We start from the raw sequence: 25,915 nt of genomic DNA on the forward strand, positions 1-25,915 counted from the left end.
AAGTGTGTACTAATTCCATACAAACATCTACTTTTAGGTGCAGGCACAGGTGGACGGTAGAGTTACAGGTTCGTGGTTGCAGCTATCCGGACGTCAGCATTCATCCGGAGTTTGGTAGGTCCTCATGCTTCGAGGATGCTACTGTTTTACATTCTAGCGTAGTTTTAGAGTTGAGCTAGTGGAGCATGTTCCACTAGCGTTTCTTTCCTGTTTTGGTTTAGACTTTGTATTGGTGCTATTGTGGCCGATATACAATTAATACTTAATGAATTATTTCTTTCAGTTGCTTATCTCTTAAATGTTAGATGGTTGATGATGAACGATTACGAAATATAAAGAATGGTTAGCAAGTATGATTAAAGAATCAAAAATTTCAAAGTTTCCGCTAAAATTAACCTAGGTAAAGTAAGAATGACGTAAGTAGGCTTGTTTGCGACCTCTGAGAGGTCAACGACGCCGGTCTCGTCTGGGGTCTAGATTCCAGTCGTGACACTATGCAACATCACTAACAATACTTCTGTATTCATTTTCTGCAGAGCTTCTTATAGTTTGCTGCTTCATGGACTTCCAAGACATAAGAGAATCCCTTAACTTGATCATATGTCAAGTCACAAATCTTCTAGTGTTAGGGCAAGCTGCCCAATGTCAGTCACAAAAAGTCTCTAGCTTTAGAATGAATTTACTACTTAATATCAAACCTTAATCATGACAACTTTTGATGTATTTGAATAACCTCAAAGTTGCTTACGAGTTTGATATCTTAGGTTGCTACATTAACTGTTTAAGTACAACAACAAAGGTTATATCAATCCTAGTGATAGTATCGGAATACAACCTACTCAGCAGCCCATTCAACAAAGAAAAAAGGAAATTATGGAAGATATTGTGAAGAAGACAATGACTGCTACATTGAAAGAGAAGAAAGAACCATATGGAGTTTCAGAGAAGTCAATATTGTCTCAATACAAATGTCTGAGACACGTTCAGAAGCAAGGGCCATTGATCAGATTTGTACTTAGAATGGTCTCCATCATACACAAGACTCTATTGCCAGCTGTAGCAAGGCATATGATCAGTACAAATTGCAATACTTACTTAGACATTAATAATTAGAGAAGTGTAAATACTAGAATTTTATCTTTCTTTATTTTTGCATAGATAGAGTTGTAATATATAGATTCATTTTGAGCACATATCAATATAGAAAATCTTCTCTATAATCTTCCATCTTTCAAGTTTCATCAATTTCTATCCGATAGTAATATAGATCAACCATCCAATCAGGCTTTGATAGCTCTTTATATACTTGAACATAAGATCATCAATAAATCTTTTGAGCTCATCATATTGCACTGAGGTGAGCTCGATATTTGCTTCTAAAGGCGTGTTCATTGGCTTTGTACACTAAAGTCAGCGTCTTAGATTAATTCAAGAGCTTATTTCCTTTGATTAAATAATATTCTACTGCTTGCCTTTTTTTCTTGAGCCTTATAAAAAGTATTGGTGAATTTCTTCTCGATTTTGTGATTTAAATGAAAGAGTAAGTTTGATTTTGAATTGAGAACTTGTTTTAAGTGTTACAATTCAATAAAAATTTCATTGGGTTGAAGAAGGAAAGTGGATTCAATTTGAGTTGAAGGTTCAGAATATAGCTAGGTTGTTCGAACTTGGTTTTAGGAAAAGTTTTAATGGAAGTTAGCTATAGTTCTATATAGTTTCTATTACAGTTTTGGACTTCCTCTTAAGTAGTGTAATTATCGTGAGTGCTTCGTCACTTAAAGTGAGAAGCGAAGAGAATTCTATATCGCTTTTTGTATTGAGGTGAGACTATGAGAAAAGGTTAACGCTTCAGTCCCTGAAGCGAGAAAAAGATCTCTTGTCTACTACAACAATCTTAACAATGATTACGATTTCATAAAAATACTTCGTGTCTTCATTCCTAAGATTTCCCTTTGTTTCACTTCTCTTGCTGTGATACTCTTCTCTTCCAAGTGACTGTAATGTATGTTTTCAGCTCTTCTTCTTTTCTTCTTTTCTCGTCATCTCTTCTTCTTTACTCTGTTTCTCTGATGTGACTCTGCTGCGGCTTGTTGCTACAGTTCTTTTTTTTAACTTGTAGTTTGTCATGTCTCTATATTTTCATCTCTTTTTCTTGATGGAGCTGTTAGAAGGAACATATGACCTGTAAATAATGTAGAATGAACTGAAAGTTAAAAGATCATTGTTTTAGAAAACTTGATACAAAGTGAGTTGAAAATTTAGAATATAACTCATTTGCTCAAATTTGTGTCATGAAAAGTGTACATGGTTGCTTAGATACACTTCTATTCAATTTTTATTACATGTTTAGGCTAACTCTTGAGCAGTGTTCTTAAAGGGGACCATTTTATCGCATAAAGTCAGAATCAAAGCTAAGTTTTGTCTTCTCTCTTATGCTCAATTTTTTGTCCATATTCTGCAATTATCCTTTAACTTTTTCACTGTTCTATCTTTGATTTTCATCTCTTTTTTACCTGTTTATTGCTCTCCAAAACACTGCTCTTGAGGAAGTTTTGTGTTGTAGTTCTTATGTGTTTGACATGTTTTAGAAGTAATTTTGAACTAAACCATCAATGAGTGAGTAAATATCATTCGTGTGATGTTGTGCTAATCCAGAAATGATGTTGTGCTATATTTACTTTACTTAACTCATTTCTCTTATACCATTTACTTATATGAATCCATCAGGTTGGTTTTTGACTATTTATTTTCATTTTATAGGTTTTATCACAAATCACTGTAGAAAGATGGTTCACTCTTTTTTGTTTTGTTTTAAAATTCTCTAAATGTCCTGTACTTTTGACATACAAAACAGGCAACTTGGCTTACTTTAAGTCAGCTATTGAGTGTTTTTATAATAACCATGGCAGAACCTATAGGCATATACAACAGTAGTAGCATAAAATAATTTAGTTCTCAGATCCTTTTAAGAGAAGAAATCCGGAAATCACTTGCACAGTTGAACCTTTTATGAAAAGTGCTTATTGTTCATGTGCTTCTTCTTCTCCATCTCCATATTCTTCTTATTCTTTTTCTTTCTATCCTTAAAATGAGCTCAATTTGTATACTGATTTTTGCACTATCACATCAATGGATACCCAAATGGTGAAAAACTGTGTGTTCCACTTCATGCTTCTCACTTCAATGAAGTTAGCCTTTATCACTTCTATTTTGTTTCTCACTCTACAAAATACTGCTGTTGAAGAAGTTTCGTGTGAAGCTTTTAGGTGTTTGACAAGTTCTGATAGTAATTTTGAACTGAACCTTTAAATTGAGTGAGTAAACACCGTTTCGGTGATGTTGTGCTAATGAGAAACTAAGTTATTAACAACTAGTTTCTCTACTTGAATTGTGATGTAAATTAAGCTATTTCATCATCAAGCTAATATTATGCTAGTTTACTTTAGTTTACTCATTTTCTTTTATGAATCCCCAGGATGGTTTTCGTTGTTGATTTTCATTTTATAGGTCTTATCACAAATAACTCTGTAGAATGCTTGTTAAGTCTTTTCTTGTTCAAACATAAAAATCTCTACTTATTTTGTAGTTTGGAAACAACTCAACAAGTAACTATCTTACTTATATTTTCTGAATATTGTTCTTTTTTCTTTGTGTTTTATATTAATAATACGAGCTATAGACATATACAACAACATAAGCAATAACAATAGTTACGTTTTCTGAAATCCTATAAGACAAGAACTCATGAAAGCACTTGAACCTTTTATGAGATGTGCTTCTTCTTCTAATGTATTGAGACAGCTGTACCTACACAAAGCTTAATACACAATTCAAGGGGGTTTCTTGATTCTTTTCAATAACCTCCTTCTGAAGCTTGTGTTGAATCCATCCCATTTTTTAGTCAACTTTAGCTATTCAATTGGTACAAGCAATTGTTAAAAGGAATAGTAATTGGAGTTGAAAATAAAAGATTTGGTAGTTGGCAAATTGGTAAGATTTGCAACCATTCTTGACTTTGCTATGTTTACATATGTCATTAGTAACATAGACATAGTTTTATCCTTCTATAAATAGAGCATTCTTGCTCATTTGTAGAACACACCAAGTTAGAGAGAAAAACCATTTTGAGAGCAAAGTGAGGCATTCCATAGACTAAACAAGAAAATAGTCTGTGAAGAAAAATAGAGTGTGAGCGATATTTTAGTAAGACGGAAACCAAAAGAGTGTTGTTTCTTTTGAGTGTGTAGTAGTCACTTTGAATATTGTATTCGTGACTACACAGTGTAAAATTCCTTACTATAGTAATATCAATTGCTCCTCTTGGCCCGTGGTTTTTTCCCTTATTCAGAAGGGTTTCCACGTAAAATTCTTGGTGTCGTTATTTTTCCATTTTATTTCTATTACTTTTACCATAAATATTTTTGTGCTTGACCGCGTTTTCCAAACAAACTGGTATCAGAGCCAAGGTTTTATCTGAGTATGCTCTGTGGCTGCAGCACAGTCTGAACTTCCACATCAGAAAAGATTTACTTTGATTTGCGATAACTATATTTTTTGGGGAAAACAATGGAAGCCAACACAATTAGAATGGTTACTTTGAATGGTGTTAATTATGCCATTTGGAAGGGAAAAATGGAAGATCTGCTTTATGTTAAGAATTTTTACAAACCAGTATTTACCACTGTAAAGCCTGATAATAAAACAGATGAAGAGTGGAATCTGTTACATAGACAGGTTTGTGGATTCATTAGGAAATGGGTCGACGATAATGTGTTGAACCATATTTCTGGGGAAACACATGTTCGAACCCTATGGGAGCATCTTGAAAGTTTGTATGCTCAAAAGACTGGCAACAACAAAATGTTCTTAATAAAGCAGATGTTGAGTTTGAAGTATCATGATGGTTCTCCGATGACAGACCATCTGAATAATTTTCAGGGGATAATGAACCAATTATCTGCTATGGGCATCAAATTTGATGAAGAAATTCAAGGCTTGCTTCTACTTGGTTCCCTACCAGATTCATGGGAAACATTTAGAACATCATTGTCAAATTCTGCTCCGGATGGTGTGATCTCTATGGTTCCGCATAGAGTAGTGTCTTGAACGAAGAGATGAGAAGAAAAACTCAAGGTTCCTCTTCGTCGGATGTCCTGATAACTGGCCCCAGGGGGAGAAATAAAACTCGTGGTTCTCAGCATAGAGAACAAAATAGGAGCAAATCCAAAGGCAGACTTAAGGATATTGAGTGCTATCATTGTGGCATGAAAGGGCACACAAAGAAGTTCTGCAGGAAGTTGAAGAGGGAGAACAAAAACAAAGAGGAAACTAAAGAAGATGGCAATGAAAATTGCCTAGCCACCGTCACCACCGAAGATCTTGTTACCGTTCTTGATGCAAACATGATAAATATTGCTTGTGATGAGTCAAGCTGGGTTGTGGACACTGGTGCCGCATCTCATGTGACATCAAGGAAGGATTTTTTCTCTTCCTACACTCCTGGTGATTTTGGAACCTTGAGTATGGGTAATGAGACTGTTTCTAGGGTGGTTGGTATTGGTACAATTTGTTTGGAAACTAGTGTTGGAACTAAACTAGTTTTGAACAATGTGAAACATGCTCCTGATGTTCGTCTGCACCTAATTTCTGTTGGTGTTTTAGATGATGAAGGATATGTTAGTACCAACGGTGATGGAAAATGGAAGCTCATTAAGGGTTCCTTGGTTGTGGCTCGTGGTAACAAACGTCGTGGTCTATACTGGACTACGGCCTCTGCTTGTGTTGATATGGTGAATGCGGTTGAGAGCGATAGCTCTTCAACATTATGGCACAAGAGGCTTAGCCACATTAGCGAGAAAGGACTTAATGTTCTAGCCAAGAAGAAATTATTGTCAAATTTCCAAAGTGCTAAATTAGAAAAATGTGAGCACTGCTTGGCTGGTAAACAAAATAGAGTTTCCTTTAAGTCCTACCCTCCTTCGAGAAAGACAGAGTTGCTTGAGTTAGTGCACTCTGATTTATGTGGTCCAATGAAGACAAAGACATTGGGTGGTGCACTTTACTTTGTCACTTTCATTGATGATTGCTCGAGAAAACTTTGGGTCTATGTCTTGAAGACTAAAGACCAAGTGTTAGGTGTCTTTAAGCAGTTTCAGGCTTCAGTTGAAAGAGAAACTGGAAAGAAATTGAAATGTATTCGTACTGATAATGGTGGTGAATATTGTGGACCATTTGACGAATACTGCAAGCATCAAGGTATTAGACACCAGAAGACTCCTCCCAAGACTCCTCAGCTTAATGGTTTGGCTGAGAGGATGAACAGGACCTTGATGGAAAGAGTTAGATGTTTGCTTTCTGAAGCAAAGTTGCCGAACTCATTTTGGGGTGAGGCTTTATTGACCGCTGCACATGTTATTAATCTATCTCCTGCTGTTGCTTTGCAAAGTGATGTACCAAATAGTGTTTGGTATGGAAAGGATGTTTCCTATGACCATTTGAGAGTATTTGGTTGCAAAGCTTTTGTACATGTGCCGAAAGATGAGAGGTCAAAGTTAGATGCCAAGACAAGGCAATGCATCTTCATTGGATATGGCCTAGATGAATTTGGTTACAGGCTATATGATCCAATTGAAAAGAAACTTGTGAGAAGCCGTGATATTATTTTCATGGAGAATCAAACAATTGAAGATATTGACAAAGCGGAGAAGGTAGAATCTTCAAATTTTGATGGTATAGTTCATCATGATGAAGTTCCTCACACAAGTGTGCATGATGTTGTTGGGTTTGATAATCATGGTGACGCCCAGAATCATGTATCGAATCAACATGTTGATGTTGATAATAACAATGATATTGTTATTGATGATCCTGTTGCTCATGAAGTTGTGGACGAATCAAATATTCCGCTTCGGAGGTCCACAAGACAGCGGTTTCCTTCCTCCCGTTATTCACCCAATGAGTATGTGTTACTCACTGACGGGGGAGAACCTGAATGTTATGAGGAGGCCATGGAAGATGAGAACCACACTTATGAGTTGGTAAAATTGCCCAAGGGCATGAGAGCTTTGAACAACAAGTGGGTGTTCAAAGTTAAAGTTGAAGAACACAACTTGAAGCCCAGGTACAAAGCTAGATTGGTTGTTAAAGGATTCGGTCAAAGGAAAGGTATTGACTTTGACGAAATATTTTCTCCTGTTGTGAAAATGTCCTCGATTCGCACAGTTCTAGGTTTGGCTGCTAGTCTTAATTTAGAGATTGAGCAGATGGATGTGAAGACGGCTTTCCTTCACGGTGACCTAGAAGAAGAGATTTATATGGAACAACCTGAGGGCTTCAAAGTAGATGGTAAAGAAAATTTTGTATGCAAACTTAAAAAGAGTCTCTATGGCCTAAAACAAGCTCCCAGACAGTGGTACAAAAAGTTTGAATCTGTTATGGGGGAGCAAGGCTATAAGAAGACTTCTTCAGATCATTGCGTATTTGTACAAAAATTTTCTGACAAAGATTTTATCATCCTTTTGTTGTATGTGGATGATATGTTGATTGTGGGCAAGAATACTTCCAAGATTGACGAGCTGAAGAAAGAGTTGTGTAAGTCTTTTTCTATGAAAGACTTGGGTCATGCCAAGCAAATTTTGGGCATGAGAATTACTCGTCTTAGAGATAAAAGGAAGATTTATTTGTCCCAGAAGAAGTACATTGAACGCGTATTGGAGCGCTTCAATATGAAGAATGCGAAGCCTGTGAGTATACCTCTTGCTGGTCATATGAAGTTGAGCAAGAAGATGTGTCCTACAGCTAGGGAGGAAAAAGAGAACATGGCCAAAGTTCCATATTCCTCCGTTGTCGGAAGTCTAATGTATGCAATGGTGTGCACTAGACCTGATATTGCTCACGCAGTTGGTGTTGTCAGTAGATTTCTCGAAAATCCGGGAAAAGAGCATTGGGAAGCTGTGAAATGGATACTCAGGTATCTTAGAGGAAGCTCAGATGAATGCTTGTGTTTTGGAGCATCAAATCCAATCTTGAAAGGCTATACAGATTCTGATATGGCAGGTGACCTTGATAACAGAAAATCCACTACTGGATATTTGTTTACTTTTTCAGGGGGAGCTATATCATGGCAGTCAAAGTTGCAGAAATGTGTTGCACTATCTACAACTGAAGCTGAGTATATTGCGGCTACTGAAGCCGGCAAGGAGATGATATGGCTAAAGCGATTTCTTCAAGAGCTTGGTTTGAATCAGATGGAGTATATTGTCTATTGTGACAGCCAGAGTGCAATAGACTTGAGCAAGAACTCCATGTACCATGCAAGAACAAAACACATTGACGTCAGATATCATTGGATTCGTGAGAAAGTGGAGAATGAATCATTTCACGTCAAAAAGATTCACACAAGTGAAAATCCTGCAGATATGCTGACCAAGATGATACCGAAAGACAAGTTCGAGTTATGCAAAGAACTTGTGGGTATGAGCTCTCTCTAAAGAAGTTGAAGATACCTTCTTCCAGTAAATGGGACTGGAGGGGGAGATTTGTTGAATCCATCCCATTTTTTAGTCAACTTTAGCTATTCAATTGGTACAAGCAATTGTTAAAAAGGAATAGTAATTGGAGTTGAAAATAAAAGATTTGGTAGTTGGCAAATTGGTAAGATTTGCAACCATTCTTGACTTTGCTATGTTTACATATGTCATTAGTGACATAGACATAGTTTTATCCTTCTATAAATAGAGCATTCTTGCTCATTTGTAGAACACACCAAGTTAGAGAGAAAAACCATTTTGAGAGCAAAGTGAGGTATTCCATAGACTAAACAAGAAAATAGTCTGTGAAGAAAAATAGAGTGTGAGCGATATTTTAGTAAGACGGAAACCAAAAGAGTTTTGTTTCTTTTGAGTGTGTAGTAGTCACTTTGAATATTGTATTCGTGACTACACAGTGTAAAATTCCTTACTATAGTAATATCAATTGCTCCTCTTGGCCCGTGGTTTTTTCCCTTATTCAGAAGGGTTTCTACGTAAAATTCTTGGTGTCGTTATTTTCCCATTTTATTTCTATTACTTTTACCATAAATATTTTTGTGCTTGACCGCGTTTTTCCAACAGCTTGCCGTGCTTGCTTTTTCGATCAGATCACTTCCTCTGACAGTGTTGGGGAGCTGTAAATGAGTGTAGAATTGCTAGAATATGTTAGTTTTACGGCTGCATCTGGACAGATGATTTGTTTGTGTTGTTTGCCTCACTTTTTATATATGCGGCAAACTTGAAAAAATTCAGTGGTTGAACCAGGTTCTGGAAGTTCTGAAAGTAGTCCGAGGTGGTGGTGGTGGTGGTGGGTCTAATATTTGCAGATATCCAAGAAACCAGTTGTTCCAAGTCAACTTCCAAATGGACTTTCCTGTAAGCATGTTGTATGCACCAGTTCACCCCATAAATGATTGCTTGAAGTTCTGCTTTCTTATCGATTCCCATTCCAAGTGTAATAGCATAAGCATACACCATCTTCCCTTCTTGGTCCCTTTGTATTCCTGCAGCTCCAATCTTCCGCGGATAACCAAGAGCACTGCCATCCTTATTGAGCTTTTAAATGTTGTTTGAAGTCTTAGTCCAGATATAGTTCCAATTGTTAGGCCACTAGATATAGGGGGAGACAGTGCTTACAAGGTGGTTGATGTCTTTGGAATCTGGAAAATCACTCTTAAAGAACTGCATTGTTTGCCCTCGTATTTGGCCTAGCACCTGTTCTTCCACAAGTTCCAAAAGATGAACATGGGAAGCAACTGCATCATTAGTTTGTGAGCTTCATTGTTTGATTTGATGATCCACCATTTCATCATAACATTTCTTAGTGGGGTAGGGCTGTGGAAAAAACCAAAAATTGAGAGAAGTAATTCCAGATATATCTAGCAAACTTTCCAGTGACTAACATATGATCCAGTTCATCCCAACCTGGTTTTCTACAATAAACACGTCTCCTTGGTTTCACTCCAAAGGATCTAAGTTTTTCATTGGTCGGTAGCTTGCCCCTGTGAGCTCTCCACAGCATGAATGAAACTTTAAAGGATATTTTTTATACCACATATAGGTACTGGACATAGTCTTGCACTACTTCTGTCTGATCACTTCAAGAGCAGAAGAACAAGTAAATATTCCACTATCACTAGTTTTCCACAGCTTGATGAGGGACCCTCATTGATAATGGATTTGGAAATTAAGAATTTTAGGAATGAGTTGGGGTGGAGCATGCTGCATGATCATGGTTTCATCCCAACTTCCTTTTACAAAAAATTGACAAACATGGGTGTTGTTGAATTTGTAATAGAACTGTTGTGATCAGCTAAAGAAGCCACTCCTAAGCAATCATCCCACAAAAGTGACAGTTTCGTGAATTGATCCCCCAACTGATATGAGGTTTCGTTGTATGTTTGTTTTGCATCATGTATTTCCAAATCAGTGATTGGCCAACATCAAACTTCTATGGTATATACAATAATGTGAAATAGATAGTTGCAAGAATTTTAAGCTATTAGTTGTTCCTTCCATATCTGCAAATGGAGAAGCAAAACCCTTGATTAGAAAAAGCAAGACTACTGAATGGAACACATAACAAACTCCTAGGATACTTGTTACTCCAAATAAACATTTCATGCAAAAGTATGCTCCTATAAATTAAACGAACATTTAACTAAATATTTACAAGTCTTAGAAATTTTTAATGAAATTTTAATCCTATAAATGGATTTTTAACTAATGTCTTAATACTTATGGGTTCCCGACTAGCGGTCAAGGAGTACCACAATCATCAAGGATATCTAGTAATGTTGAAATTACAATATCTCATGGTACTACTCATCTTCATTATTTGACGCTATACTTTGAGTTTTCCTGCTTCGTAAGTATTGTGTTGAACGGTAGAATTTCAAGAGAAAAAAAGTAATCTAAAGACCATGTGAACTCAATTATTTTGGATTTGAGTATAGTTCACATGTAAAAATGTTCAGTTCGTTTTTGTCCATTCACATCGATTAAATCTCTAGAAAGAGCTCTAACTATGGTTGATTTCATTACTAGTTTTTCTTGTCTTGTTTTTAATAGATCTGTCCGCCAATTGAGCTTGCAATTATTATTATTAGTAGTACTTCTACAAGTATAGACCATCTTTCTGGTTTCATTTGTCTTATCACCTGGGATTGAATGCTTAGAATTTGTTGTTTATCAGTGTTCAAAATCTTTTTATCTTCAGATGGGAGTTCCTGAGAGTTATTTTATTGAATAGTACCTACACAATCAAAACCTCTGTTAGTTTAAAAAAATCAACAAACGGGTTCCCTTCTCATTGAACACGTGACACTTGAACACAATAGGTAGGCTTGTATTTTTTTCCAACTTTTGTATGATGAGTGGTCAAGTGTTAGAGATTTCTTTCATCCAACTTCTTAGGCAGCTTTTCTCTGTTTTTTTTTTTTTTTGGAATAAAGAATGATATGAGATGTTGTATTTGAAATGGTTAAATGCTATTCTAAAATCTGTTTCTTGGCTTCGATGTGACCTAATCTTGTTCTAAAAGCTAGCTGAATCTCTATCTTGTTTTGCTCAAGTTTATCTTATGTTCTTCTAGTTTCGACTATTAATGCACTAGCTGTAATTTATGTTTCTTTGCATAACTTTAGTGTTGTCCATGTCATTTGTATTTCAACTGGTGATGTTATGTTTGTAATTCGTCATAATCTTTTTTTAAGTTGGCTAATAGACTTATTGTTATCTTATCTCTAAATACTTGTCTAGCCCTTTGCATGGTAGAACTATTTTGGCTTCAAAATGTGGGTGGGAATCTGATTGTCTTCTTTTCTTTCTAAGTGTTGCTTTATTTGTTTTAGTGTTGTCCATTAATCAAATTTCGAAACCTTTATCAATATTGTTGTCGTCATTGATTTTTGTATCCATTTTCATTCTAGTATACTTTTTTCCGTGTTATCTTTGGTCTGTTGTAGTGTCATGCATATATAATTTCATTTCGGCTTAAGTTAAACAATGTGTTCTTAGCATATCTTTTGATGTGTCTTGTAATTTAGTCATTATTTACTTTTGTCCACTGTTCTTGAATGCTATCTGATGCTATGAGCTTTCAAGTAGTAATTATTAGTTTGGTCAAGGTAGCTTGTTTTAGCTCCAGGTGGGATTGAAAATATTTTGGTATAGTTATGATAAGTATTCAATATTAAAAATCTGTAGCATTATCAGGTGGCTATATGTGTATTCCTTGTTTAATACGATAAACAAGAAGGTGAGTTAGTTTCTGTCTTAGCAACTCATCATTCCATTTCCCCTCTAAAAAATAAATCATTTCTTCGATTTTGTCATCTATGGTACAAAATGAAAATGAATGCTTCTTACTTGTAGTTTTTTAGATTAGTTACACTAGCAAAAATTTTATAATTTTGATTTCATATATTGACACATTTCTTTTTTATTTCAGGTTATACAATTCAAAGTTCGCAATTTTCATATGTGGGTGATTTCAAAGACACTATTCGAAGAACACTAATTGAAGACATTATTCAATAGTTTGAACAATACAACTTTATTTTCAAAAGCTCTGACAGGCTATTTTTGATACATTACTTCCATTTGTTTGTCAAGATTTAAAGGGATAAATTCTATTTTAAGGATTAACAGTAATGTCTTCACCATTCGTGAAAATTGTACTATGAGGCTCTCTTTTGCGAGCATGTTTGTTGGATTTTTGGCGGCCAAACAATTGCCGTTAATTGTTATGATATTTATTGGCAATTCAATGGAAATTTAGCCATAAAATGGACGCTAAAGGGGCAAAACTAAGACATTTTTAGAAGGGATATTGTAGTCATTACTCACCAGAAAAAAAATTGCCGTTCAAACTACTACTTTAAGCAACTATTTATTTTGATTTATTGACCGAAACAATGGACACTAAAAGACCACGGATAGCTGATAAGAATTACCTTTAGTAACCAAGATAATTGCCGCAAATAATCGTCATTAAAACTACTACCTTTTAGTGGCTTAATTAATGGATGCTAATAGACCATAGTTAGCCGATATGAATTATCGTTAGTAGCCAATACAATTGCTGCTATTGACATTAAAAGTAATACCTTTTAACAACTATTTATTAAGATTTAGAGACTAAAACAATGGACACTAAAAGACAGTAGTTAGACAATATGAAATACTATTAGAAACCAACATAATTGCGGCAATCAATTGCCATAAAAGCTAATGGTTTGTAGCGGCAATTCATGCTACCCTTTACCAGCATTTCCAACAATGGACGCAAAAGCCTTTGCCGACCCCAACATTGCCGGCTAATGTTCTTTGGCCGGTATAAAGTATAGTGGCAAATATTATTGCCACTAAAGCCACATTTTATTGCCGCTAAAGGGCCCTTTTGTAGTAGTGTATTTCAAAGACATCTTTTAGAGCTAGATATGGACATTATGAATTTTTGGTCGTGTCCTTTGCGCTGGCCAATGCGCCTGCAGCATTCATGGATATTATGAACAGAATATTCAAACCTTATCTAGATATGTTTGTTATCATCTTCATTGATGACATACTAATCTATTCAAGGAATGAAGAAGATCATGCTAGTCATCTCAAAATAGTCCTTCAGGCTTTGAAAGATAAGGAGTTATATGCTAAGTTCTCATAATGTGAGTTTTGGCTTAAGTCTGTAGCATTCTTGGTCCACATAGTTTCCGGTGATGGAATTAGAGTTGATACCGTAAAGATAGAAGCAGTTCAGAGTTGGCCTAGACCCACGTCTACAACTGATATAAGGAGTTTCTTGGGTTTGACTGGCTACCATAGAAGGTTTGTTGAGGGTTTTTTGTCTATTTCATCTCCTTTGACCAAGTTGACTCAGAAGACGGTTTAATTTCAATAGTCTAAAGCTTGGGAGAAAAGCTTTCAGGAATTGAAAAAGAGGTTGACTACTGCCCAGTTTTGACTTTATCGGAAGGTACTCAAGGTTTTGTGGTGTACTGTGATGCATCTAAAGTTGGTTTGGCTTGTGTTCTAATGCAGAAGGGCAATGTTATAGCTTATGCCTCCAGACAATTGAAAGTTCATGAGAAGAATTATCCAACCCATGACTTGGAATTGGGTGATGTAGTTTTTTCTTTAAAGATATGGAGGCACTACTTCTATGATGTTCATGTTCATATATTCACTGATCACAAGAGCTTACAATATGAGTTCACCCAGAAAGATCTTAATCTAAAACAGAGGAGACAGTTAGAATTTCTCAAGGATTCTGACATGAGCATTCGTTACCACCCAGGTGGTTCTTGATGTCTTTAGCAGGTTGTCTATGGGTAGCACCATCCATCTTGAAGAAGAGAATAATGAACTAGCAAAAGAAGATGCACGCTTAGGAGTCCGACTCATATCTTCCACAAACGGAGGAATAGTAGTGAAAAATGGGATTGAATTGTCATTAGTGTCAGAAGTGAAAGAAAAGCAAGACCAAGATCACATTTTGCTTGAATAGAAGGCAAATGTTCATAAGCAAAGAGTATTAGCTTTTGAGCAAGGGATAGATGGTATGTTGAAGTATCAGGGTAGGTTGTGTGAACTAATGATGGGTGGCTCCAAGAGAAGATCATGGAGGAAGCTCATAGCTCCAGATATTCCATTCATTTGAGGTCCAAAAAGATTTATTGTGATTTGAGAGAAGTATATTGGTGGGAAAGTATAAAGAATGGCATTTTTGAGTTTGTTGCCAAGTGCCCGAATTTCCAGCAAGTGAAAGTAGAGCACCAAAGGCATGGAGGGTTTGCTCAGAATATAGAACTTTCGGATTGGGAGTGGGAGATGATTAATATAGACTTCATCACAGGGTTACCAAGGTCTCGCAGGCAGCATCATTCAATTTTGGTGATTGTCAATAGAATGACAAAATCAGCGCACTTTTTGCAGGTAAAGACTACTCATTCTGCAGAGGATTATGCAAATTTATACATTCAGGAGGCGGTGAGACTTCACGGAGTCATAGTTTTGATTATTTCAGATAGAGTTGCACAATTTACTGCACAGTTTTGGAAATCTTTTCAGAAAGGTTTTCGTTCAAAGGTGAACTTAAGTACTGCTTTTCATCCTCAAATGGATGGGCAAGCAGAGCGTACTATCCAGACATTAGAAGATATGTTAAGGGATTGCGTGATTGATTTCAAGGGGAATTTGGATGGTCACCTACCTCTCATTGAGTTCGTTTACAATAAAAGTTATCATTCTATCATCCAAATGGCTCCATGAGAAGCTCTTTTTGGGAGAAGCTGCAGATCTTCTATTGGTTAGTTCGAAGTTGGTGCAGGGATGAAAGGACCATATCTAGTTCACCAAGTTACGAAGAAGGTGAAGATGATTCAAGAGAGATTGAAAACGGCATAAAGTCGTAAAAAAATCCTGCACAGATGTTAGGAGAAGGTCTTGCAGTTCGAAATGGATGATTGGGTATACTTAAAGGTTTCGCCCATGAAGGGTGTTATGAGGTTTGGTAAGAAGGGGAAACTTAGTTCCTAGTATATTGGACCTTATCGCATAGCCAAAAGAATTGGCAATGTAGCTTATGAGTTAGAATTACCGCAAGAGTTAACAACAGTTCATCCGGTGTTTCAGATCTTTATGCCTAAAAAGTGCATGGGCGATCCTGCATTGATTGTACCTACTAAAAATATTGGGATTGAGGATAACTTATCCTACAAGGAGATTCCGGTTACGATTTTAGACGGCCAAGTTCGCAAGTTGAGAACTAAGGAGATCGCAACATGGAGGAACCAGTTTTTTCACGAAGCTACTTGGGAAGCTTACGAGGATATGAAGAAAATTTATCCACGTCTCTTTGAATCCGGAGGAGATGCAGATCAAGATACTAATTCTCTTTTTAGTACTATATAAATTATGAGTAATCATGTTGTCACTTGTTTTTGAATTGTTGAGTATGAACTTGAGGTTACTATTCTTAGCTTAGTGAAAGAAATCTCATTTGAGAATGAATGTTCTCAAGGGGGAAATATTATAACATCTCGCAACTTGAAATAGTTGAGAATAAGCTAAGAAACTAAAAATAATCATTTTTGAAAAGAAATAGGAAAAATCTGGAAAATATTTCCAAGTTAATAAAGTAAATTTTGGTCATTTTGAAATGTTCATACCTTCTAGCTAAGGATGATTTAGAGGTGCTTCTGGATATGGGTGGAAAGCTTTCGGAATAATATTTCTAACTCCGCCAAGTTTGCGCGATTTCGATATTGTATGAGTGAGTTATGCCTTTCGAAAGTTGGGTTTTTGGATTGAGGGAAGTCCCAATACGAATTTAGGGAAGGGCAAACTAGTCTTTTCACCAAATAATTTCCTATTTCAGTTTAGGGTTTATTGGGGTAGAAACAAGTCTTAGATCAGCTTTGTAAAGTTAGAATTCCGCTTGGGTCTTGGAGAAGAGAGAAAATAAGAAACATCTGGAGAGAAGTCAAGAATTTTCCAAGAACGTCAAGCTTTGCAAGTGCAATTCTGTCGGGGGTGATCCCTATCAAGGTCTGTGAGATCTTTTAGTGACTGCTCAGTTCACCCACAAACCTAACTTTGTTTACATGTTAATATGTGAAGTTCTTAAAGAACATTGTCAAATTCTTGTTGGTTAAGTTGTTAAATGCCTAGTTTTTATTGGATTCGTATTTCTGGGTTATTTTTCAAGTTAAATCTATTGGGTATTAACGATCCTAAGTGTTTGGGAAAAGAACCATGGAATTTTAGAGTGTTTAGAGATGAAAAATGGAGGAGAAAAGTCGAGAACACCTGTCTCTAGTGGTTAGACGTCGTAGCTACTATAGCCCCCAAAGGAAAATCTAAGTAAGTAGGGCCTTGGTGCACTGTGCCAGCCAGAGCACCCCAACCTGGCCTCTAAAGTTTGGGGCCTAGCGCCCCACGCCTCTCAAAGCGCCAAGGACGCTAGTTTACCCCATTCTTCCCCTATCTTTTCGAAATAGTTTCTAAGTGATGTACCTACGTTTCCTAGTTGATTCCAACACTCTAAGGTACGTCTAAACATTATGAATTCATCCATAAACATGATATCATGAACCTTGAATCCATAATTAATTCCATAAAAGATAAGATCAAAGTCAAATAATTTTAGAGTAAGCCTAAAAGTTAAGAAGCAAGTCAAAGTAAGTTCTTAAAGTTTTCAAGAGTCTTTAACAAACGTTTTAACTTTATTTTAAATTTAAGCAAAGAGTAAAGAGTTGAGTTAATTTCTCAATAGTTATAAGGCAACTAAGTATTCCCTAAGTTAAGTTGCCAGTTAAGCAAAGAGTAAAGAGTTGAGTTCATTTCTCAAAAGTTATAAGGGAACTACGTATTCCCTAAGAGTTACAAATATTTTCACATTTTGAGCAAGAAAGGAAGTTGAGTCTTCCAACAGATCCTTTGACTAGTTTTAGTAATGTGATGTGTTGTGATTTCACGACATTTCTAATGTATTTCACTTAAGATTTGTGTGTGTCTAAAGACTTTTTGTAGTGATTTTAACAAGTTTTATGTTTTGTCTTGAATGAAAGATTTTCAGGTGGCAAGGAGAGAAAACAAGTGAAAAATAGAGCAGAACCAGACTACGGATGCAATTGATGGTCCGTCGTTCAATCGACGTACCGTAGGTGGTGATCGTTTATGAGCAACTCAGGACTTGGAGGAAAATTGGGAAAGTTTGACCAAGTGTGGAACTACGAGAGGCAGCGATGGTCCGTCGATTGATCGACGGACCGTACTGGTGAACCGTCGATTAGTTAAGAGAAGGTACCACTACCTGGTTTTTGAAGATTCTAAGTATGGAGCTATGGATGAGCATCGACAGCCCGTATATGGATCGATGGATCGTACTTTTTATCCATCGTTTGATACAAAGATGGTTATATTCGGTGGAGCAAAAATATTACTAAGTCCTAACTGACAGAGGCAGTCTGCGGACCGTCGATTGATCGACGGTTTGTTAGTTGGTCCGTAGATTGAAGTCGCGTCACCTGAACAAACTTTACATATTTCAATACTTTTTTCTTTAGGACTACGTTTTCTACATACAGGGTATAAAACCTCATTTTTGGGGGTTAGCTACTATTACTTTTGTTCTAATTTATGTTTTGGAGATTGACTTTTGAAAACTTTAGCAATTAATTATAATTCGGATTTTGTTTGAACATTTGTTGAAATTTCAAGTGAAGATTTCTGGGTTTATTCTTCTTGTTATAGTAAGTTCATGATTTCTTCATCTAACGTAATGAATTGTGATCTTGCTAGCATGGTGATGTACCGTGGTTTCACGGTACTTTCAATGCTTTTTCCTTAAGTTTAGTGTGTGTCTAAGGCCTTTTTGTATTGGTTTTAATGTAGTTTTCTCTTTGTTTGCTAAAATCTATCCGGAAGGAGAACTTGGGAGAATTGTGTTGAAAATTGCAGAAGTGACGACCTACGGAGCCATCGACGGTTCGTCGTGACCTCGACAGTCCATAGGTGGCCACCGTCGTACGGAGAAAAAGGCTGCTAAAGAAAGTTGGGGAATTATGACCAAGTGTGGGTTTACAGAGGCTCTCGACGAACCGTCATAGCCATGACGGACCGTGTGGCACATCCGTCAATGTTAGATAGAATCTAGCCCCAGTACCCATCTTCAAAGGATTCTAAGAAAGGAAGAACGGAAGCCATCGACGGGTCGTCGCGCACGCAACGGACCGTCATCCATGTCCGTCGATGGTAACAGAAAGTTGGTGACGAAAGCAGCAGAAAAAGAAGTTAAGTATGGAATGACAGAGGGCCTCGACGGTTTGTCGCTCCAGTCGTCGACTCAGACGCGTTCTTTTGGGCAGATTTTCCTTAAATAGATTTCCCTCTTTTGTGAGAACTCTATTATTAAAAATACTTGTAAAAACCTCATTTTTGGGGTTAGACTCTGAGATATTTCTAGTTTTATTGTTCTATGTGTTGAATTTTGGGATTTTGTGAAAATGACTTTATTTTCCGAAATCGTTTGTTACAAGTTTTTGATTAATTCAAGTAATCTTCTGGATATTCTTCAATCTCATCAAAGTAAGTGCATGAATTCTTATCTATTAATATGAATTGTGTGATTATTAACATGGGTAACTAAACTTCATAACTAGGGTTGTGGTAACCATGGGTAAATAACAAGGTAAAACCTAGCTAAAATAACAATTCTCAAATAGTGTCTTGCATGTATTGATAATTCTTTCATTTAGAAGTCTTTTTAACGAGTGCACGCGTTAGCCTTGTTGCTACTTGTCGGACCAAGGAGGTAGATAATAAGACAAGAATTATCAACATAGATTTAGTGTACACTATCTAATAGGCTAGTGTCGGTTGGTGCGAAGTAACTATAAGCCAAACATCAACTATGATGCTTAATATGAGGTAAATGTAAGGTTTAGTAAAGCATACACATGTAGCCGGACCAAGGTGCGGAGTGAAATTTCCTAGTTGCTGAACCAAGGAATTAGGGATACATAACTTACCACTTTGCATGCAAGATACTAGAAAATGATTGTTATAGCTAGAATTACCGTTTTATAAACCTGTGGGGAACACTTAAGCCCTATTTACTCTCATTACTTGATAAAAATTAAATCTTTGAACCTTTTACTTATTTACTCAGAAACAGCTAATTACAGTTATTGCTTAAAACCCTCCTTTTTGTTACTTATTTCTTGGAAAGGACTTGATAATAGGTAAAAGTTAAGTCTAAATCATTTTCCTCATGGGATCGCCCCCAACCTCATAGTTGGGTTCTTTACTTGATATTCTTTTCGAGAAGTAAATTTGAGCGTATCACATGGGTAACTAAATCCACAACTAGGGTTGTGGGAACCATACTCGTGGCTAGTGATCTCTTATAGATTTTGAAGATTGGTGAGTCCTCATGTTCCGAGGACTGAGACTCTTTTATTGCTTTCATGTCTTCTGTTTTCAAATATTGCATGTGATATATAGGTTACGTCTCAATCACTCCTTTGATGTAATAGATAGCTTTGAGACTTATGATAGACTTCAGCTATTTTGTGTCAAACTCTTTCATATGAAATGTTACTTTTGAACTCTCTTGTTTCTATTATCTTGTATGATGCATGCTAAGTGACTTGTATAGGGACTCTTGGGGTCTTATACGTCATGTCATGTGTAGAATGTACTTTGGGTTGTGATAGACTAGATCCTTAGGAGAGGCTTAGTGTATTCCTTTACAAAAAGATTGTTTGAATTAAGTTAAGAGTATTCCAATACTGAAATAGGGTGATTAGATTATTATTGTTACAATTTTGCATTTCTTGTTTTAAAATTTATCGTAAGGGTTTTACTTATGGGTTAGGGTAGGTTCTTGCATGGTCTGTTGGGTTGAGTTATGACACCGGTCTAGGTCCTCTAGGCAAACTAGTAACCACAATCAAGATCTCCTAAAGTTTAAGTGTTCAACTTTACTATTTTGATGTGTGGGATGTGATTAAAATGAAACAAATTCTTACAATTCAAATTGTCATACATACTACCTTCGCAGCTCTACCAGGTATGTTTTACCTACCCCTTTGCATGCCTCCACGGCCATTTGATTCGGTTTGGTCTAGAAACGGCTGCAACATACTGATTTGTGAGCCTAAGAACATTGGTTATCTTTTATACATGACTAGTACAAACTTGAACTGAAAACATAAAATGTACTAGCTATAACAGGTATAGAGTGAGTTCTTAATTCCATAACAGACCTTTATCATTAACGTCACTCTCTGTTACTTGAAAACCTCAATTAATATTCCTTCTTATAAAAGACTGGACTCGGGGATCAACATTAATAGTAATGACAATGATATGTCCATTTGGACCCCTATCTACACCTGAAAGCTTAATTGTTATTCAACTTGGAACATTCTCGGAAATTAAAAGTGCAGTATTCTCATTGGCACCAAAATTTAGTAATAAAAGGCACCCTTTCAAGGTATTCTTCTTTCCAATGGTCTTGGAGAAAAAGCTTCCCAATGATATGTGATTATGAAAAAATAATTCATGGTTTATTAGTTATTCATCTTGTATTCCTAACATACTTAGAATAAAACATTGAAGAACTTTGTAAGACAATGAAGTTTAAGAATACTTTCACAACTAGAAAATCAAAACTAGTAGCGAAACTAGAATCAGACACAGATTAGAAATAATATACGAAATATTTTTCTTAAAGAAGAATTGTTGTTAATATGTGTCTAAAGAATCTTACTTATTCCAACAAACTTTGCAGAAGCACAAAGTTATCATAGTTTAATGAACCAGTGAAGAACAAAATAATAGAAGAAATGAAATTAATTCACGAATCTAAAATTTGTAACACATACCAGAATCTGGAAAAACAGAAAGAAGATCAAGCCCATAGAATGCATAGTGTCCCCTTAAGGAAATTATTCCCCTCTAGTATCTGAGGTTTGATTTGGAATATGTCCTCCAAGGGTAGAATGATCTCAATCACCAGTGTATTGATACCCAAAACGTCGGTGTCAGCGAGCCACTCAACGACAGTAAAGTACACTTAGAATACTAGACTTAGTAGTAGAAGAAGAAGTCCATAAATTATATTTTTAAAATGAGAGGAAATCCCTTAATTTATAGAAAACAAAGGGTAGTGCGAAAAGGCTTTCATTGTACCTTATCGGAAAGGTCACAAACCTTTGAAAAAGTCACAATCTTTTGGAACGGTCGTCACCTTTCATAAAAGTCACAACTTTTCATAAAAATCATAACTTCTCATAAAAGTCATAAATTTTCATAAAAGTCACAACTTTTCATAAAAGTCACACCTTTCATAAAAGTCACACCTTTCATAAAAGTCACAACTCTTCATTTTCCATTGACACCTTTTAAAACCCAACAATCCCCCGCATGAATGGGGAATGACTCCAAGAGAAAGAAACGGACAAGTATGTGTACTTTACAAGCAAGAATTAGTTGCATCTGGATAAGTAGGTTTCCCCATGGATTTTCGGTAGTGAACATATGTCGGATATACTCGGTCAATCGATAGATGCGATATCTTTGAATCGTCGAACTTTGGTGTATACCTAGACAACCATATGTCACACAATTAACCCTTTACCTTTTATGGTTCTTACGATTGTGTTAGTTTTAGTCATGAACACCTCCTAGTTTCATGAGTGTATAGAGAGATGGACTTTTGACAATCATCTTCTTTAAAACGACTTACACTTCACACTCACATATGTGATTTCCAACCGTGTTATCGCGTAGATACACTATTTGGTTAACTCTGCCAAACTTAGCAAATAATTAAAACCATTATACTTTATTAACTCATGAACAAGCCTTAATGTTGTATCCTTGTCCCTGAGCATTGTCTTCATCATGAGAATGGATTGATTTTGTTGACAATGTCGAACCGTCATTCACAACTTTGTTTTTCTACTTGAATCTAGCTCTTGGGATCTCCAGTCTGTTAGATAGAGTTACCGCCATGATGACTTGTCCTAAGCCGTAAATTCATTTCCTTAGATGATTTTTCAGCTTTCACTCTCGTTAGGCCTTTTTGTAAATGGATCCGACACATTATTATTTGACTTTACATAGTCAATTCTGATAATTCCATTTGAGAGTAGTTTTCTAATGGTATCATGTCTATATCATTTGTGACGAGACGTCATGCTCCATGCCCTACCTATTGCATCTTGACTATCAAAGTGTATGCATACTAATGCCAATGGTTTTGGCCAAAATAGATTATCTATCAAGAAATTCCGGAGTCTTTCAACTTATTCACCGACTTATCTAGAGCATCAAACTCAGAGATCACTGTAGAGCTAGTGATACATGTCTCTTTTGAAATATTTCCAAGAGACTGCTCCTGTACCAAGAGTAAATATATATCCGCTTGTGGATTTTACTTCATTTGTCCGATTATCTAATTTGCATTACTATATCCTTTCAATACTGTTGGACATTGATATAATGCAAGACATAATTTTAAGTATTAATTTAAATACTCCAAAACTCTATTTATTTCCATCTAATGACTTTATTTGGGATCACTTGTGAACCGACTCAGTTTATAATAACAAATATTATATTTGATCGCACACACTTCATGACATACATCATACTTCCCAATACTCTAGCACAATCCAATTGTGAGTCACTTTTGCTTTCACTCTTTTGAAATGCAAATCTCACATTTATTGGAGATTTGACAATATTAACATCCAAATATTTGAACTAGTCAAGTACCTTTTCAATGCAATGAGAACGTGCAAATGCTAAACATTATGGAATTCTAAGGATTCTTATATCTAAAACTGCATCAGCAACTTCAATATTTTTCATTCCAAACTTGCTTTCTAGCATAAGTTTAGTAGCATTTATGTCATTATTGTCTCTATTGATGATCAACATATCACCAATATACAAACAAACAATGACCTTATGATTTTAATGTGAACACATTTATCACTTCCATCATTCTTAAATCCATTTGCCAACATGGTTTGGTCAAATTTTTTATGTCATTGTTTGGATGCTCGTTTTAGTCCATAATGTGACTTAATAAGTTCACATACTTTCTTTTATTTACCAGGAACCGCGAAACCCTCGGATTGTTCCATGTAAATTTCTTCCTCCAAATCTACATTTAAGAAAGTTCTTTTCACATTCATTTGATAAATTTGGAGGTCATATACCACAACTAATAATTTTAGCATCTGAATGGATGTAATTCTAGTTACTAACGAATATATATATCGACAAGATAAAAACCTTATTTTTATCTAAAGCCTTTGACACAAAGTCTTGCTTTATATTTTTCAAAAGTTTCATCAACTGTTATTTTCCTTCTAAAGATTCACTTTGAACCCAAAGGTTTATTTTTTGGAAGTCCAATATGGTTGCTCAAGATTGCATCAATCTCACTATTAACACCATCTTTTCAAAGGATGAGTCTACAGAAGACACAAGAAATGTTACAAAATCATATTCAAAGGAAGTAAATGTCCTTTGACATTTACTAAGCCTCAGAATCTCTTTATTAAGTACATTATCCTTTTTCCTTTCCTGGGCCTTTTAGACCCTTCTCTAGACTACTTAAGTGTAATTTTACAGTCCACAGTCCCCTGTCTTATTTTAATTATTTTAGGAATGAGTACTTAGGCTTTGGCTAGACACCCCCACACTTTGAAATATTTAAAGTTGGATTTTCTTCCTTTCCATTTCTCATATGGAAAAGATTGTGTACCTTAACTCATGGCAAAGACATGAGTTGCGGGTGGCTATTATGAGGAATACTCTGGAAAGTGGGGTTGAAAGAGTAAAGAGAGAGATAGAACAAAAGAAAAGTGACTCAAGAAAAGTTGAAAGCAAAGAAATTTTTTTTTGAAAATTTTGCCAAGAATACAAGAAAATAGAAGAGTCACTTATACAAAAGGAAAAAGAAGGGAGAATATCAAGGTTAAAGAAAATTGAGAAAAATGGCGGAATAAAACGATAAAATGGTAGGACGCTTAGCCGTTATGTCAAGGAGGACAATAAGTCACTAAAATATATCTAAATGTACCCTACCTGACCTTGAGCCTAAGTTACAAGCTAAGAAAGTCCTATCGTGATCCTAAGAGTGCATTATGGTAAACTTAAAGCAGTGAAACTAAGGGCAAGCCTATGGCAACAAGTATAAATGAGGTGAGAAGTTTTTCTGAGAGTGAGTGTTGAAAAATAATCCTTATACTCAAACTGAAATCATTGTGTGAAAAATGAGGATGTTGTTTTGAAGTGAGGATACTAGTTGCAATACCCGAAAATTAGTACCTTAGTGAGAGATCAAAGAGGATAGGTGTCTGTGTGGTGAGTCTGTGTCATGGTCTGATCCACATGACCAAGCCTAATAGTGATAGCATGCATAAATCAATTTGAAAATAATCGGGATTGATAGCCAGATGATTGCAAAAAGCTAAAATAAGGATACTTTTGTACAAAGATTTTGTGGTGAGTCATGGTGCGTCGTTTAAGGACAAACAACGAATTTAAGTTTAGGGTGTTGATGTACCTTGGTAATACGATACTTCCAATGCTTTTTCCTTAAGTTTAGTGTGTGTCTAAGGCCTTTTTGTATTGGTTTTAATTTAGTTATTTCTTTGTTTGCAGGAAATCTGTCCAGAAGGAGAACGTGGAAGAATTGTGATGAAAATTGCAGAAGTGAAAACCTACGGAGCCATCGACGGTCCGTCGTGACCTCAACGGTCTGTAGGTGGCCACCGTCGTACAGAGAAAAATGTTGCCAAAGGAAGTTAGGGAATTCTGACCAATTCTAGGGTTGCGGAGGCTCTCGATGGACCGTCATAGCCATGAAGGACCGTCCTGCACATCCGTCAATGTTAACAGAAAGTAGCCCCAATACCCATCTTCAAAGGATTCTAAGTATAGAAGAACGGAAGCCATCGATGGACCGTTACCGTCATCCATGTCCGTCGATGGTAAGAGAAAGTTGGTGAAGAAAGCAACAGAAAAAGAAGTTAAGTATGGAACGACGGAGGGCCTCAACGGTCCATCGCTCCAGTCGTCAACTCAGACGCGTTTTTTTGGGCAGATTTTCCTTAAATAGAGTTCCCTGTTTTGTTAGAAATCTATTATTATAAATACTTGTAAAAACCTCGTTTTTGGGGTTAGACTCTGGAATATTTTCTAGTTTTATTGTTCTAAGGTTGAATTTTGGAATTTTGTGAAATTTACTTTATTTTTCGAAATCGTTTGTTGCAAGTTTTTGATTAATTCAAGTTATCTTCTGGATTTTCTTCAATCTCATCAAAGTAAGTGCATGAATTCATATCTAATTAATATGA

General features: G+C 36.0%; 1 long non-coding RNA gene across 1 annotated transcript in view; it reads left to right on the forward strand.

Annotated features, from left to right (window-relative positions):
- Window positions 1-12,837, forward strand: part of LOC114077543 — a 22,983-nt gene extending 10,146 nt beyond the window's left edge. Inside the window, exons 2-3 of the long non-coding RNA XR_003578845.1 lie at window positions 537-1,357; window positions 12,481-12,837. This is a non-coding gene — a long non-coding RNA (uncharacterized LOC114077543). The remainder of the gene's footprint in view (window positions 1-536; window positions 1,358-12,480) is intronic.
- The last annotated feature ends 13,078 nt before the right edge of the window (window positions 12,838-25,915 follow it).

Source organism: Solanum pennellii, chromosome 6 (genome assembly GCF_001406875.1).
Source record: "Solanum pennellii chromosome 6, SPENNV200".
Classification (NCBI taxonomy): domain Eukaryota; kingdom Viridiplantae; phylum Streptophyta; class Magnoliopsida; order Solanales; family Solanaceae; genus Solanum; species Solanum pennellii.